This window comes from Triticum aestivum, chromosome 7B, assembly GCF_018294505.1.
Source record: "Triticum aestivum cultivar Chinese Spring chromosome 7B, IWGSC CS RefSeq v2.1, whole genome shotgun sequence".
NCBI classification, from domain to species: Eukaryota; Viridiplantae; Streptophyta; class Magnoliopsida; order Poales; family Poaceae; genus Triticum; species Triticum aestivum.
Window position 1 is genome coordinate 151,949,774 of NC_057813.1, and position 12,266 is coordinate 151,962,039.

At 44.1% G+C, this 12,266-nt stretch overlaps 1 long non-coding RNA gene across 6 annotated transcripts; it reads left to right on the forward strand.

Moving 5' to 3' along the window:
• Positions 1-1,142: 1,142 nt before the first annotated feature.
• LOC123157219 (uncharacterized) lies at positions 1,143-9,511 on the forward strand. Of its 6 annotated transcripts, none has more exons than XR_006478818.1 (7): positions 1,172-1,944; positions 2,933-2,975; positions 3,068-3,919; positions 4,758-6,910; positions 7,059-7,766; positions 7,971-8,196; positions 8,431-9,511. It is a non-coding gene; the product is annotated as an uncharacterized lncRNA (long non-coding RNA). The 6 variants fall into 6 exon arrangements; XR_006478817.1 differs by having other exon boundaries at positions 1,177-1,944; positions 7,059-7,303; positions 7,651-7,766; positions 7,971-9,511; XR_006478815.1 differs by having other exon boundaries at positions 1,203-1,944; positions 4,758-4,848; positions 5,913-6,910; positions 7,971-9,511.
• Positions 9,512-12,266: the final 2,755 nt, after the last annotated feature.

Sequence of the window (12,266 nt, forward strand, 5' to 3'; positions counted from 1 at the left end):
CTCCACCAAATTTCAGCTCAATCCATTCATTATTTTGAGCCCGGCTTCAACATTCGTATTTATGTCCAGTGTGGTACTTTGGAAAGCAAGTACCACCTAGGCTCCTCCTATTAAGTTGAAAATTTGTGAAGACACTCTTCTTAGTAACTGATCATCGTCAGCCAAAACTCACGCCCATTACACATGTGCATTTCTCGTACCGCTAATGAAACACTTGGCTGTTAATTCATGTTTGAGCATAGATCGGTCTCCTCGTGAGAATCTTATGTTGTAATTTTCTTCCTAGCACCTACCTGGGGAGTGCCCAACCCACTAGACATGCCTAGGCCACCTAGAACGCATGGTAACGCCACGGTCACGCGGTGATCACGCGGCGGGCATGCGAGTTTACGCGCTCTAGAGTTGGGGCCCCCGACCACCGTCCAAACCTCGATGTATCGCCACCAAACCATGTATTTCTGATTAAATAGGTACTTATGTAACTAGAAATGATTTTTGGAAAAAATAAATAGCAAACTATAAGGCAGTTGCAGTTTAAATTTGACCCGCTTCCAACTAAATCGGCGGAAATTTGTCTTTTTCACGAGAGGTGGATCAAGACTTTTGACACCCAACCATTTTTTCAATTGTGCATTAAATATGTCCTAGAAATGATTTTTTAGGAATGGCAAACAATCTTGGAATGACACCCAACTATTTTTATGATTAAATAGATACTTATGTACCTAGAAATGATTTTTGAAAAAAATAAAGAGCAAACTACAAGGCAGCTGTAGTTCAAATTTGACCCGTTTCCAACCGGATCGGCGAAAATTTGTCTTTTTCACCAAAGGTGGATAAAAGCTTTGGACACCCAACATTTTGTTAATTGTGCATTAAATATTGCCTAGTATTTTATAAAAATGATTTGGTCCAATTTAGCAACAAATATATGGTAGGTCCTTTACAAAAAAACTCATTACGGGCACTCAAAAAAATGAAAAATGAATTTTTCGTCCAAAGAAAATGAAAACCTCCTTAGGCAACATTGTTTGCCATTCCAAGATGCACCTATGTGCACAATATTCATTCATTTTAACAAACTATACATGGTTAATATGTTGAATGTTTGCCCTAAATAAGAGGATAAAAACTATAAGAGAAACATAAGATGAATTCTGATTGGTGGAATCCATTGTGGCATGGATCGATGACGTGGCAAACATCCGTCCATCCGTCCATCCATACATTCATCCATCCGTCCATCCAACCCACTGCACCCTCTCTCTTACACGCGCGTGAAACCTAGCCAATCCAGATCTCTCACACGCACAGCAAACCCTAGCTCCTCTCTCCCCCGCACACTGCTCCTCCCTCCAGCGGAGCTCCCTGCCGTCCATGGCCTCCCCCATACCCTCCTCCCCTCTCCCCTCCCCGCCATCCACGGCTTCCCCCATGCCCTCCACCTCTCTCCGCCTCGACACCTCCCGATTTGAATCCGCAGCCCCACAGAAATACAGAGATAGAGGGGAACCAAATCCTGGAGGCGGGCGGAGCTCTTCTGCTTCCATGGCCAACGACCACTACAACTCTTCCTCCGCCTCCGCGCCGTCGCCGGCGGCGGCGGCGACCGAGGCCGCGGCAGTGGTGGGCTCCTCGGTGATCCCTATCATCAACAAGCTGCAGGACATCTTCGCGCAGCTGGGGAGCAGCTCCACCATCGACCTATCGTAGGTGGCCGTCGCCGGCAGCCAGAGCAGCGGCAAGTCGAGCGTCCTCGAGGCGCTCGTTGGCCGCGACTTCCTCCCACGCGGCTCCGACATCTGCACGCGCCGCCCGCTCATGCTCCAGCTCGTGCACCAGCTGCGCCGCCCCGCCGACGCCAAGAGGGATGAGTGGGCCGAGTTCCTGCACCACCCCGGCTGCCGCTTCTATGAGTTCCCCGACATCCGACGCGAGATCCAGGTCCACGCCCCCTCCTGTTAATATGTCCGTCTCCGCAGGTGGAACAGGGGCCCGATGGTAGCTAGATTGATTTGGTCATGCGGTTGGCATGCTCGCGGGCATGGTAGCTCTAGTACTGCATTGCGGCCAGTTAATTACCGGGGTTGCAGACGATTGTGTAGTTGCGGTGCTGGTGGTTGTTTGGACGAATAGTATGATATGGCGTAGTTGTTGCTGCCATACCAGACTTTTTGGGTAGGCATTGTGGTAATTCCAGTTATTTGGCACCGTAGCATTATTTGGTTGTGCTGATGCTAGGTCCATGCTGCTTTCTGGGGCGATTTTAGTTTAAGTGGTTGTGGTTGTTTTACAGCCTATGATTTGCCCTCTTTTGGATTCATGTTGCTGAAATCAACACTTAGTTATATTTTTTGCCTCAGTAAATTCAAATCGTGTGATCGCTGCTTTGATAGGGTTGTTCATGATGTAATGTCCGAGCATGCTTGTTGTTCTGGCAAAAGGTTAAGTGCTTTTCATTCAGTATAGTATGGTTTTCCTGTGCCAGCAGACCTGATAGAAAATGACATCACAGAGGCACAAGAATGTGAATAGGGTAGCACCAGATTACTACTATTTGCACTTGGAGTATATTGTTTTGGTTGTTAGTAGCCTGCTTGTCCTTGTTCGCTCATAGCAATCTAGCGCCCTTGTTTGTATACTTGCATCTGGCCGAAATTGGCACAGGCCTATTCTATCTGGGGTGTCATGTGTAGATTGCTAGTAGGACATGCATCGGCTTCTGATGCTGATGCTACTACCATGTAATAACTGTTGTTTTGCCGTGGTCAATCGTTTCCGCTCCATTTCGCTAGTTGTAGATTGACCTTAGTCTGTTGTCTCAGTGGCACGGAGTAGTTCAAGTGATTTCTCTGCATTCCTGGTCTCTGTAAAATACAGGTTAACTGCAAATCATTGATGGATGTTAACTGCATTCTTGTTAATTTGATAGGTGCTGGAGCAGTTGAGAGGACAGTGACCGGTGTTCTCCAAGGGTGAGTGTCTTAAATCCGACATGGTCCTGGTGGACATGTCAATTGTGGTCAATATTGGTGGTCCTAATAGGAACGATATTGTGTTATTGCAGCGAGGTACACTGTCAGGTCGTTCGGTATCAGGCTATGTTTATAAAGCGGTAAAGCGAAGCGAGGCGCTAGGGGGGCGCCTCACTGCTTAAGCGATAAAGCGTAAAGCGAGGCGACGCTTTACACAGACTCTGAACCTGATGGGCAGTATAATAGAGCACCATTTAGTGAGACATATATATGTTGATTCTAATCCACCAGTGAGCCCATATATTCTGATCCATCCACTAAGCAGTAAGCAACTAGCCAATTGCTATAAGAGAGGCAGTAGCACCTAACAGCAGAGGAGTTGTGCATAGCATAACACACAACAGAGCAGAAAAGGCTGGTGCAGATCTGAGGAAGCTGCTGCCAGAGGAGAGAGGAAAGAGCTGAAAGCCTGGATATTTGCACGCTCTGGTTTTGGTTCTCTCTCTTTCTTTCCCCTCCTGTAACTGTTTCACATGTGAGCCCAGCCCTGTTTCCCTGCCAGGAATCTCTGTACCCTGCCTGGCAAGTCTAAGGCGTCCTCTCTGCCTTAAAGCGCCAATCAGGACGCCTAAGCAGGCGCTTCAGACGCTTTAGTGTCTAAGGCGGACGCCTTAGACACATGTCTAAAGCGAGTTGGACGCTTTGAGCCTGGAGGGCGCTCTAACGCTTAAGCGTCGCTTAAGCGACGCTTTAGGGACGCTTTACAAACAGAGGTATCAGGCGTAATGAGAAGATTGTGTGCTACATGACTATAAGGGTTGAGAAGGCGATGCAGCTGCTGGAGAGTGGCCTGAAGGTGAAGGAGTACGAGCTGCTCAGGAGGAACTTCAGCGACACCGGATGCTTTGGCTTCAGTATCCAGAGCACATCGATCTCGGTGTGAAGTAAGTTGAATTGGTGGCAACCCTTGTGTCAGTGAGGTGCTTGTTTGGACTGGTTAATACTTATTATTCTGTTTCATTAGTAAATAGCTGAAACCAAAATCATAGAGCAGAAATATATTTGGTTGAACTGCTCTTTCATTGTACCACCAAATACTGAAGTTTGGGGTGGGTGAAATCTTAGGCTTTATCCTTCAGGTTTAGCTTGTTATGAAAATTTATTTACTTGTCATGTATTGTACGCCTGCCTTTCTTTGGCTTCCTGAAATCACATTTTGTTTGGCAGGGGCCAACTTTAATTTGCTCATCACAAACAATTCAAAAAATTGTACGTATGTGCAGCTTGCTGAAACTTTGACTGAATCTAGTTGGATCTTCAGTTTCTTGTATCTATGAACAAATATGCATCACTTTTTTTTCTTTTTGGTTCGAGCAAACTCAAGAGTCCTTTCTAAAACTGTAGCCAAGTTGTACCGCCTGCTACTTGAAAAATAAAGATGAATGAATTGTTTCTCCTGCTCAACTCTTTCCTCTCTGTCTGTGTACGACAGTAGCATTCATGCACCAAGCCCAGAACCTGAATATTTTGTTTGGCTGCTAGTAAACCAGGATGTACTCTTTCCAAGTGCAAGTTGGATAGAACCTGCAATTTAGTGCAGAGGCATATATGGATTCTGGTTCAATTCGTATGTATGTTTGTATGTGCATGCTTATGTCTTTGACTAAAACTAGTTAATTCATTGGTCTACCTTGAAGGTGACCAGTCCCTAGCTGCGCGCTTTGGTCGGTCCTGCTAATTTCAGTTCCTATGATTTTTAATCTCCATTTTCTGTTTCCCCAGCTACCAAGACTCTTGAGTTTGTGGTGATGGCAGCTAACACGGAGCCGATCGGAATCTCCCCCACCCCCTGTTGCTCCCTGATAATAACAAGGTAGAAATACTGTTTGTATGATGCATCATATATAGTACTGCTAATTAGTTTGTACTAGTCGCCAACCCGTGCATTCGCACGGGCTAGTTTGATAAGCTATATTATAAAATATGGGATGCAATTGTGGAGAGTATTTTTATTTGCCTGGGGTAATGAAATTGAAGAGTCACGCAATTTCCATTGGAAAAGTAACATCTTGTCTTACCATTGATAATGGTATATGAAATGAAGCATATATTAAATTCTCTCCCTTTAGATAAGAAGTCAAACTACTTAAAGAACTTGATAACGGTATATAATGCCTTCATATTATTGAAAATTTTAGAATAATGAAAATAAATTTTTCTTCTTATTATCCTTTCACATATCACCTATTCTGACCAGTCTCTAGAGAAACTAAGCAATTTATTTTAGATAGATAATGAGACATCCTCACAAAATCAACCAACAAAAACAGTTTGATGTTGAAATTTTACTTTTCAAAAGAGAATAGTTTCGATGCAAACATTAGATACCATTTACTACGTTAGCTACTTTTCTTGTTCCTCCTTTTGTCACATAAAATACATAAGCCTAATCTCCAACGGATATATCACAAACTACAAAAATCGTGCATAGAGGAAATAGTCATGTCATCGAGTGGTTGCACTTTAGTGCATCCCTTTGGTTCCGTATTGCCCTAAACATGTCCTATATTAGTCATTTCGTAAAATTAAAATGCCAAACTGTATTATTTTAAGATACGTTCAAAAGTAAAATGGTGTTGGCTCTTTCTTGAATTCAGGTCAATTTTGGTTAATTGCATATACGGAATTAAAATAGATATTATTTGGTGCGTACCGAGTCCAAACCAAAATTTGAATCAATAGGATATTTACCGAAATAAGTCCAAACCAAAATTTGAATCAATAGGATATTTACCGAAATACCAATTCGATATTACAAAAACAATAATTTCTGGCATGCACACGCCTCATATCCATTATCTGTCACCCTATATATTCTAAATATACTAAACCTAGCTAGGTTTGATTTACCCTGTTTTTTTGACTTTTTCTTATCAGTGAAAACTTGACCAATGAGAGGCTGACACGTCAATTACTGGGGGAAATTGTGGGGTAAGCCTTGGGTGCACTTAGCGATTTGTGTCGATGGCGATTGCGGATTGGTTTTCTCTTCTCCTCTCAGTTCCCTCCGCGTGTCGATGCGTCTCTCGAAGACTCGCGTGGGCTCTCTGCCTCCGCCGCCCACCGCTCAACCGCCGATGCACCACCGCTCAACCGCTGTATCTCCTTATAAAATGGCTCCCGCCCCTCAAGCTTGCTCCAACGCCCATGCCCATCACGCAGCGCCCACACGCTCCAGCAGATCCAGACGATGTGATGCTGGCGGTCGGCGAGGCCTCCTCGGCGCGCGGTTTGGTTCGCAGCGAACAGTGAAGCAGAGCTGCGCGGCGATGGCGACGACCAGCGCAGGGCACGGGCGACACCGCGACAACAAGCACAAGGCCATGGAGGGGCTCACGCAGCGCGCGGCGGTGCGCGGCTAGGCGGACCTCACGCTGCGGCGGCGGCAGGTGCGTGCTAGCCGTGGCCATGAGAGGGGGCTTGCGGCGTGACTGTGGCATGCGGCAGTGGGGATCTCCCCAACCTCTCCTACCCCCCTTCTGATGTGGGGAACCATGGATTGCCGATTTTTTGCTGAATCTTTAGTCGTGTGGAAATGGCGTTTTGGCTGGGACGTGACGGTGCGGCCACCGGCGCCCTGCGTCCTCCACCGGTGTCGCATGCTCATGCCCCTGCCCCCTTCCTTCGGCCGTCCAGACTGCCTCCGTCTCAGCCGGTGGATGTCCATATGCCGGATAACGAGTGTAGCGGCGATCACGGTCTGTCCTGCTCCGACAGTCCTCTGTCACTTCTTCCGCTGGCTTACTACTAATGCAGGTGGAGTTCAACATGGAAGAGCATGGCCCAAGCATCATTCTGGGCGTAGCTGCCCACCTCTATGTGACGACTGCTCCAAGGCAGACCAAGTGTTCGTCGTAATGTCAGAGCGGCCACAGGTAAAAACAAATCAGTCCAGTCCATACATTGTGTTGCTATACTTATGAAAACAGTTCCTGAATCCAGGCACCATAGATTATTGCCCTTATGATGCATTTAGCTACTACTTCTGAACTCTGGATTTGATGGAGGTTTGCATGTTTGTAGTGATGATCTTCGAGGTCTGTGTAGTGCCGGAAGACAGCGACCAGTAGCGGGCGCTCGCGCACTGCTTCTGGGATGACACAGTCAGGACTAATAAGGATGAGGATCATGTTCATATTTCCAGTGGGTTCGTTCCAGTGGTATGGACGCGGCGAGGCAATTTATAAAGTTTGCCAGAGCAGTCACTGCGTACTATCCCACACTCTATCGACGGACCACCTTCTTCCACGCCGACGCCGGTCGCCGGGGTATGGTCATCCATCGCCATGCAAGAGCGCTCTAATCCCCTAGACAGTACTGCTCACAGCAGTTGCAGGCGCGAACGCATTGCCCTCAGCCGTGGATGCCACTGTCCCGAACCAAGGATGTGCAGGCATGTTTTAGATTATGATTGTGCAAAGGAATATGTTAGAAAATGACGGTCTGCAATGGTGTACCAAAATATTGAACATCTTCTGATTTTACTGGAAGATTGATGTGGACATTGAAGTTATTGCACTGGCAGCTGATTTTTTTCCCTTCACATTTTTGAAGACTGAATTTTCAGCAGCACTGCACCATTAATTGGCTTTCTGCATGTGACTTGTGATTGCAGCTGATGAAGCCGTCAACCGTTGGAGGCATGGAATTGTCGAGCCCAAGGTTCGTCACCCTTGTTTTCTAAAGGGAAGCTAAAGTTGGGGTTGCCAATCTCCGAGGATTTTCTCAACGGTGAGCACTTCCCTTTTGTTTCTCTTGTTCTGATCTTTACCACAAGTCGGCAATAGTCCCTATTGCACTTCTTGGATTGATCTCTCATTTTAGTCACTACTGTTATTTAATATAATAATAAGCCTCTATTTTTTATTCCGCATGCAGTATTGTTTGCTTACACGAACAAGATTTCTAAGTTGTTATATATTAATGTGGTGATAGGTTGAAAAGTTTGATCACTGAGGAATGGGGATTACAGTCACAGATTATTATTCGGTTATTCCTCTTGCTGGTGCCTCCGCTGAAAGTTATGCATCTATATACAACCATATATATAAGTTTGCCTCTTCAATCAGAAGATTGTATTAGCTATTCAATTCATAGTTCAACCTTTGAATATACAGTTTTGGCTGAGTAGTTTGAGCCTCCGTTGTGCAACTGGATCATGGTACACATCCAGACCTGCAGCTGTGTTTTATTTTATTATCCTTTTTAGAAACTGACACGCTGCCTTCGTTGCCTAAACCCGTGCTTTAATTAAATGATAAATTTACTATAAAGATTTTTTTCTTTGACTCTTATATGAAAAAATTGTACGAACATGTGATTGCTATCCAGATTAGTCAGGTCATCCTGCAAATAACTGTGGGATACATTACTGATACTTACTCAATCATTGTAGTGAAATAATACAAGATGGTGAACACCTCGGATGCAGCTCAAAGGTCAAATATCATGATATAGAGTAGGCATTAAACCTATCTTATCTACTTAATTTTTTGTTGCAGACTAATCGTCTATCTTATCCGTACATGGCTGATTAGGAAGTAGTACAGTACCCGCATGTTTAATAGTTATCAGATTATTTCTGTACATAGTTGATTTGTGTATTGAGACGGGAGGCCAAGTTGTTCAATTTGTGGATTTGATTTATTCAGACTGGTGGCATTCCTTAATTTCTGATTCCTGTTTATGTTTGGTTTTGAGCTGTAAATTATTTATTCTGGCACATCTAACGGCTGCTTCTTTTGTCTAGCCTTCTTTCAATGAAATATTTCCAGTCAGTAGACTATACTTGCTATTCCAATCACATACAGGCCTAGGGTTGTCCACTAAGAGAAGGTGCAACAAATTCACTTGGTTTGTGAATATCCTTAATATAAGCTAGCAACTTTTCATATATATGCCAGGTTGTCTTCAAGCCATAGAAGCACTATCGAGCCCTGGAGCTGTGGCGACAGTGCCGTCCCAGCCACCGGCGTCCTCTTCCATGCCATGGCCATCCAGGAGGAGTGCCACGGCTATCGCAGTTCTCCCCATGCCATCCTCCTGGATGTTGATCGTGTCCTTGCACCGGCGGCAGCTGGAGCCTGGTACGTCCAGAGAGGCATGGCCTTGGATTGGAGCATTGCAGTCATCGATCCACTTCGTGGTAGTCATGGGGTAGGGTGGCGTAGAACTCAGCCCCGTGAGCTGCAGTTCACCAGTTCATTCCTCAGCTGTAAGCCCAGCAAGAAGGAAAATGGTTTGTGCTATATATACGACTGAACTGGACAATCACATAGAAGGTAGATATTTGCACATCTGATTTCTTTTGTGTAGTCTGGGTACTCTTTCCCATGGTGTTAAAAAATATATATGTTTGTGAAGTTGTATGACTTAGTGATTTTGTAGCACACTAAGTTGACCCAAACTGGCTTGAATTTGTTGGTTATTTGGCCTTGCCTGAACACGGTTGGTGAAAGCAGCAGTGCTTGCTTTGATTTTTTTTTGTTCAGTTAAATCATTCACATGAGTATCTCAATTTAATTAACAGTGTAAGTTGATTGTGAGGCTGTGTATTTTTTGTTGAAGAAGAAAGTACCACCACATGTAACTCATTTGCACTTAGTGAATTTCAGTTGGCATCTTAATATTGGCCCTACTTTACAATATAAAGCATTGCTCTGTTTGTAGGTTGCAGCAAGATATGCAAAATACCCGTGCTTCTTACTAATGATGATCCTAATGTTAATTCAATGGGGAAATGAATATCGAGTGCGGACATAGTGTTGTTCTTTTAGGGCAAGAAAGAGAAAAATGTTAATTTTGGTTCCTTCCTTTTTATGTATATGGATGCAATGTGTGCTTTCTGTCTATTTGTAATCTGTCTTATAGGTATACTCATGAAGTATACGACCATTACTCCCTACAGTACATAGTTCGGATTTCTCATTTGTATAGTTCAATGCTTTCGGTTTGGATAGTTCACTCTTCCTATTTGGTACCAATTTCAAACTGAAGGACCGATTCTTGATCTTCTTCTATATTGGGTATTGTTTAGTTTTGTGGGTAATTTTAGTTCATTTATTTTGCATATTCCCAATTTTTGTACAACTTCTCCGTAAGAAATAGACACACTAGATTCATACACCTACCTTTGAAAAATATCAATTTTTTGGCCATAGGTGCTGAGTCCAATGCGTAGAATCTTCTAGAACCATCTATGACTTCAGCACCAAGGGAAAGGAGGGGCAGAGGAAGAGGCACAATAATGTAAGTTAGGTGGTCAATTGCATGGTCCGCTGGGAGAGATCTGGCTGCCTATGAACTGATTTGTGGTGGGTGCGTTGATAATGATCAATATTTGTTCATCACCATTCTGTGGTGTTGATCCTCTATTATTACTCATTGTTGGAATACTAACTGTTAAAGTTTGTAGTTGTAGCGTTGTTGCATGAACATCCTTAGGCATTTGTTTACCAGAGACCATGCTTTCTGATTTTCTTGATGACTTGACAAACAAATAAAATTGCAATATGCATGGATAAACTGGTCATAAACTCTTGATTTCCTCTGCTCGGCATAGTGACTAATTTAGTGGTGAGCGGGTAGTTACCCAGTGTTTGTCTTATTGTTTGTAGGTGGTCCTTCCTGTAGGTCTGTTGGGCAGGGCGATTTGCGTGTTCCCTGTTCCTCCGTTCTGGTTGCGTCTTTTGGTATTTTTTGCATCTATTTCTTTGCTTGATTTCTTGCTTGCCGTAGGGTGTCATTAACTTTTACTTCTTTTTTTTGGTAGGCCCAACTATGGATGTGGGAGGAGACCTTTATGAACTCTAGGTCTGATGTGTAGTCTTGGCAGAAAGAAACCACAATGCATATACTTTTCATCTTGCAAGATGTAGCACTCATGATCATAATAATGTATCCTTTTGAAATTATTTCCGTGCATATATAGCTTGCTTCCTTGTGACTACGGAGTTATAAAAATAAGCTTATGCACATGAAGCCCTTATTTTCCATCTCATGAGTCAAGAGTAGCATATACACACACACGTACCGTATCGCGGTCTTATTTTCTATCGTCTCATAAGTCAAAAGTAGCATATACGCATACGTACCATATCGATGGGGTGTGGCGTGCCGCCGCACGGGTATAGCTAGTGTGGTTACTACAAATTAACATGCATATTACTATAAAAAACGTTGAAACTTCTAATACCAAAATACACCGATACATATGTACAGGAACTGAGAAAAGAAAAGCGACTCAGATTATTACACTATATTTAACTTGGGCTCCATTGCATCAAGGAATTTATGTTCCGATAGACTGACTCCGGCTCATTAAGACTTGACAAGCTGATCCCGTCAAATAGTGCGAGCGAGAAGAGGCTGAGAAGGATGGTAGTATTTACAAATATGGAGACAACACATAATGATACCATTAAGACAATTTATTTCTCTGAATACCACGGTGTAGTAAGTTATCCTAATAAAAAAAGGAAGCAACACATACCATATATATCTGCACCGCTACCATGATACGTCGACAAATCTTGCTCATGTCGCCTAGGCTGATCTCCTTGCGCATGGCCTCTAGGACAAACAGTACTGCCGTCTCCCGGAACGTCTCAGCCGCATCTCTGCCCACCGAGCCAACCACGCCTATTGTTCTCCGTGTGGACATAGCTACCAACGCAACCATGCATGGGGTCCAACCGTCAGCTTTTGTACCATCTTGGATAGTGGACACGGTCGCTGGTCTCTGACAGACCACATCACATGTAAGTGTAGTTTCAAGGATTGAGGTTCCAACAACGAACAGAAAAATATAGTTTGATGCTAGAAGCTGACAGAAGCTGACAGATATGGTAAGAAAAGTCTAGCTTCAGACTTCAAAGTGCTAAGCTGTACCATACCAGGCTGCGCGCAAAGGTGAAGGCTGCAATCTCTCGAGCAATTAGATTCTAAACTGGGCGGCAGATGATGTGCATGCCGTGGAGGCCTGATCAACCTCCCATAGGTACCTAGGAGAACTCAACAGTGCTGGCACGCAAGTGAAGAGAAGCTGGGAAGTCCTTAACCTTTGTGGAATACGGAAAAGATTAGCAACTACTATGTTAAATTATTCACTCTAAAATTTACCAAAGATTAAGGTTGCGTGTGTTGGACCTGTCACGACAGGTCTAAAATTGCATGATTACAGTGCTATTTCCCATGAAATCAGCAATATATCCTGCGATTCAGTAAGGGGAA